Source organism: Lolium rigidum, chromosome 4 (genome assembly GCF_022539505.1).
Source record: "Lolium rigidum isolate FL_2022 chromosome 4, APGP_CSIRO_Lrig_0.1, whole genome shotgun sequence".
Lineage (NCBI taxonomy): Eukaryota > Viridiplantae > Streptophyta > Magnoliopsida > Poales > Poaceae > Lolium > Lolium rigidum.
In genome coordinates, this window is record NC_061511.1 from 190382535 (window position 1) to 190387831 (window position 5297).

Below are 5297 nucleotides of genomic sequence, written 5' to 3' on the forward strand. Positions count from 1 at the left end.
CCGAGATTTTAAGAAAAGTTAGGTTCCTAAGAGAGATTGAATATTTTATTAACAGGAAGACATACTTGTCATGGTCTGGGGTGCTTCCTGGGCTTCAGTGGCAGTCATGTGGTAGAGGCGGCCGTTGTTGTTGTTCTGGTTCCTCCTACCGGCGAAGCGACGCTGTTGCTGGGCAGGTGCAGCGGTGTTGGCGGCAATCTTGGCAAGCTTCTTGGGGCACTCATTGGAGTAGTGGCCCACAACTCCACATTCATAGCAGTTAATGGTGGACTTGTCTTTCGGGGTGACGGGGATGGCATTGCTTCCAGTCCTTGGGCCAGTGTTGGTGTTGTTGTTGTTCCCATTGTTGCTGTTGCTGTTGGGGTTGTTGTTGTTGTGGTGGTTGTTGTTGTTGTTGTTGTTGCCTCCGGGCTTCGGGGGTCCTCCGTTGTTGTTTGTGTAGTTGGGGCGATTATTCTGGGCAGGGGCTTGTTGTATCTTGGGGTGAATCCTCCAGAGGAGTTATTGCGGTACTTCTGGGTATGGTGGGGTTCATTCTGGTTCATCATTCTGCGCTTGCGGTTCTCATTGGCCTGATGCAGCTTTCCTTCCATCTGTATGGCTGAGTCCACCAGGGCTTCGAGGTCGGCGAACGGAATGTTCACTAACACCATTTGCATTTCATCATGCAGTCCGTTCAGAAATCTCTCCTTCCTTTTCTCGTTGGTGTCGGTCTCATCCGGGGCGTACCTTGACAGAGTAAGAAACCTGTCGCGGTATTCCACCACGGACATTCTTCCTTGCTTGAGTTCGCGAAACTCGTCTCTCATCTTCTTGATCAGTCCTTGGGGCACATGGTATTTGCTGAACTTCAGCTTGAAGTCTTCCCAGGTCATCATCTGTCCTGCATTCATGGCACGGGTGCTGGTCCACCAAGCTCTTGCGGGTCCTGCTAAGTAGTGCGTGGCAAACAACACTTTCTCTGCGGCTTCAACTCCCGCAACTTCGAGGTTGTTCTCCATTGTCTGGAGCCAGTCATCAGCATCGAGGGGCTCTTCAGTCTTGTTGAAAATAGGTGGGTTGGTGTTCTGAAAGTTCTTTAGCTTCGATCCAGGGTGATCGTGGTTTCCATGGCCCTGATTGTTCTGAGCTATCTGCTGCAGTGCAGCAATGTTGGCTTGTCGTTCAGCTCTCTCGGCTTCTCGGTCAGCCATCATCATCTCCAGCATCTGCATCATGGCGTCTTGGTTGCGGGTTGGTGGGGCCATCTGAATATCGAGGTAGATGATAAGATAAGAGGGAAATTTCTATGGTTTGTTTTGTTAAATTTTAAAAAGTTCACAATTTGAAATTTTGAGTAGTGTTGCCGGGGTAAAAACCAACAACACTTTTTCATTCATACCAAGCATCACATATTACAAATCTAACACACCGTTGGTTTGAAGAACCATTCATCGCTCTACGATACAAGGGGATCCTGATACAACTCACACCTACTTAAGTGCTTGGGTGATACTACTCTTCCTGGTGGATTCTTCTTCTTCACGGGTGAGGTGCTTGGCGAGAGGCGAGGGCGTTGTCCAAATCCCTGCGGGTTTTGTACCTCCTGAAGTCCTGGGGTGCTTCATAGGGGTTCATCTCCGTACGTGGTGGCATGGTCATCGGTCTTCCCATGGAATCCTGTCTTGGGTAGTAGATGAAGCGAGTGTTCTTGATTTTGTTCTCATTTTGTCCGCACAGACGGAAAATTGCTTCTTTCATAGCTCTGACTAGTCCTTCCTTCCAAGTGTTTCCCGTTATAGAAAACCAGATGGTTTCCCATACCGGGGCTCCAGGCTTTCTTCGTAGATCAGTAGAAACTTCCCACCGAGGTGGTTCTCCGGAGTGGTTTTTGAGGGGTATTCCGAAGAATTCGGGATACGGGTGGCCTAGATATTCCACTAGTTGCTTCAAATCCTTTTCGAACATTAGGTTGCCTCTGGGACCAAGCTGATAACACTCCCATTGGTACTCCATCTGTGAGCAATTAGGATAAGTAAGTTAAAGAAGTGATCAAGTGTGCAAAATTTTATGTACAATTACAAAGAAAAGTAGAGCATGGATTTATCCTTTTGAAAAGATCTTAAGATAAGGGTGAGAATAAGTTTTCAGAAATATTCACTTTCTTTGTTTTGAATCTAAGTTTTTCGGACGTCCATTCTAACTAGGGTCTCCTAAGGTCAAACAATGGCTCTGATACCAACTTGTCAACACCCGGATTTTTAAGTCCAGATGCCTATTATGCCATTCCTCGCAATCCCAGGAATATTGTTTTTGCGAGACATAATAGATTGATATCACAACAAATCATTTATTACAACACATAATCGTCTTACAAATAAAGGATCACATGATCCAGTCTCATTACAATAATAGAAGTTCTATTTATTCATTACATAACACATAGCGGAAGCGAAAGTAGCGTAGTAGTAGTCCATCTATTCCACAGGCAACTGTTGACGTCAGGAGTGATCCTAGTTGTCGTAGACGTCCTGCTGTCCATCTTCCTCGTATTGCTGTTCACCTTCATAGTCTGGCCATTTGAATAGCCAGGGACAAAGCCATGAGTACTTTTAAAGTACTCGCAAACTAATACTAGTGTAAACACCATCAATTATAGTAAGGGGATACTAAGCTCTATGTTTATTTGCATAAAGCCAAGTTTATTTCATAAACATTTAGTAAAGATGCTTGAATCACTATACTAACTCAAGTGGGAACATTAGTGTCATTCCCACAACTCGTTGAGATTCAATTCAAAGTTCACCATTCACCTTTCAAAATCAAATCACAAGTCATGTGTCACATTTTTGAAAATGGTCCGATGACTGAACAAGTATGGCCTTTCCAACCGTCCATAACCGTGGACGCGGCTATTCGAATAGTTCTACACTCGCAGAGGTCGTACACTTGTGCCACAATATTTGCAATAATCCGTCGTGGTTAACCGGCCCCGATTTATCATACTCCGTATGCGGACTACCAACCATAACCTTTCACTTACATACTCTAGTATGAGCACCTCTCCCCATGAGCTTGGCCTCCCGGTGAAAACCGCAATCAACCCGGGAACCGCACAGTGGCTTGGGCCGGACATTCACCTCATTCCACATCATATCGCATCGTTTTGTTTGTTGTAGAGGCAGCCTTCGGCCTAACCCCGATGACGCTTGTTCAGAGGGAACCCATACTAAAGCACATAAATTTCTAGTTAAGCCCTTACCCATGTTGAGTATTGTGGGGTACTTTCAAATTGGAATGGTATCGCATCCGAACCCAACCATCAGTTTTTGTAAAATTCACCAAGTCATTCACCAGTCATATTCACCTTCAAAATCTTTCAATAGAATGAAGCATCATTCCAAGGTTTTCAAAGTCATTTCATTTCACATGATCCCATCTAGAGTGGTCAATTTTTTTTTGTTTAGCACTAGCAACTAGTCATGAGGGGTGCTAACTAGCTTGTCTTGCTTTAGGCTAACTTTGATGCTCTTGTTCTACTCTATATCTAGACCAAGTGAAATCATGAATCAAAAAGTAAACTTTGATAAACAAAATTTAGTAAAGCTTGTAAAGTGAAAACTAGGGATAGGAGCATTAAGCATAAAATAAAAAAATAATGGTGCCTTGCTCTTGTAGAGCTTTGCACAAGGGAACCTTGCAAGAGTGTTAGCTTGCAAGAAAATTAGCTTGCATTAGTCTAGCTTGCATTGGTAATAGCTTGCCTTGAGTGGTGATGTGATCAAAGTTTTCTTCTTCTTCCTCTTGGTAGAATACCTCCTCCTCTTGGTAGTCTCCGGTACTAGCGTCTAAAAATCGAATACGAGGATACAATCACCAAACAACACTTAAGTAAACTTAGTTAGCCTTAATGGCCCACCCAAATGATCTAGCATCACTATTTAACATTTATCCAAAAATTATTCTAGGGTTTCCTTATTTAATATTAGGAAAATAATTTCCTCTCATTGAAAATTGAAATTAGGGTTTCTCTTGGTTTGGAGAAATAATTTCCTCTCATTGAATCTTCTTAAGATTTAATCTTTTCAAATAACCAGGGATGATCCCATGTTGACCAAGGTCAACACTTCACACTTAGTATTTGAGAAAAGTGATTTAAATGAGATTCATCATCTCATGTGATTTAAATAACTAGTGCAATTTAAATACTATGTTGATTTAAATTCTACAAGTGAACAAGTATGAGCCTAAGCATTTAAAGGTCAACAAATTACTTCATATCACTTGTGAGAATGATTTAAATGAGGTGCTACACCTCATTGGTTTAAATTCCTAAAATTGGAAATAGTTTAAATGGGCTAGTATTGACTACATAGCCAATATTTTGATTCTAGCCCATGATCATGCAAAACAACTATGCTATATTTTTGCATAAACAATTAGATTATGTCAAATGTGAATTATTAGAGTTGGAATTAACTCAAAATCATTTATAGATAATTTTTAGTATTTATTTGAAGTTAGAAAGGTATCTGTTTTGTTATTTTTATCATTTAAATTCTACAGATAATTTGCAAGTGAGGCCAGTGGCATTGTTTAGATAATTTCATGAGCTTTCCGAATATATAAAATTTGCTAAATTCGGTGTATTAGTTTGAGATTTATTCATTTTTGAATGGGGCACCAGTATTTAAAATTTGGATGAAACAATTAAACAAGATTTGAATTGATGGGCCGCGCGGGAAAACCTAACGGGCCCAAACGATTTCAAACCGCGAGACACGGCCCAAGCAGCACAGCCCGTGTGCGCGGCCGCCCGACAAGCTGGGGCCCAAGCGTCAGTGTGTTTAAAATACCGAAACGGTATGGGATGATGCGGTGCGTTGGATTTAAAGACGATCGGACGGCCGAGGTTCGTCCTCATCCTCGACCAAGCTCGCCGGAGAGCTAACCCTACCGGCGGCAGCGAGGGTCGTCGGCGGCGTACCTGGGCTCAGGCAGGACTTGGCGAGGCGGGCGATCGAACGAGAAGACGATGGCGAGGCGCAGGGTGGTCGCAGCGAGGGCTTGGGGTGAAGTAGATCAACGGCGTCGTGGAGCCACCGTGGCGGCGGACTCCGACCAAATTCCGGCGATGGAGTGGGCAATGTGGGGAGGAGAGGGATTGAGGAGGCTCGAAGGAAGAGTGGAGCGAGTTTGGTGTGGAAGGAGAAGGCCGAGGGGTCTCTTTTTATAGCGGTGGAGGTGGCCGGCGGATGCTGTGAGGTCGACGGTGGGCTCGACGCTTCTGGCGATCGAAGGGGCAAGCTATGGAGCGC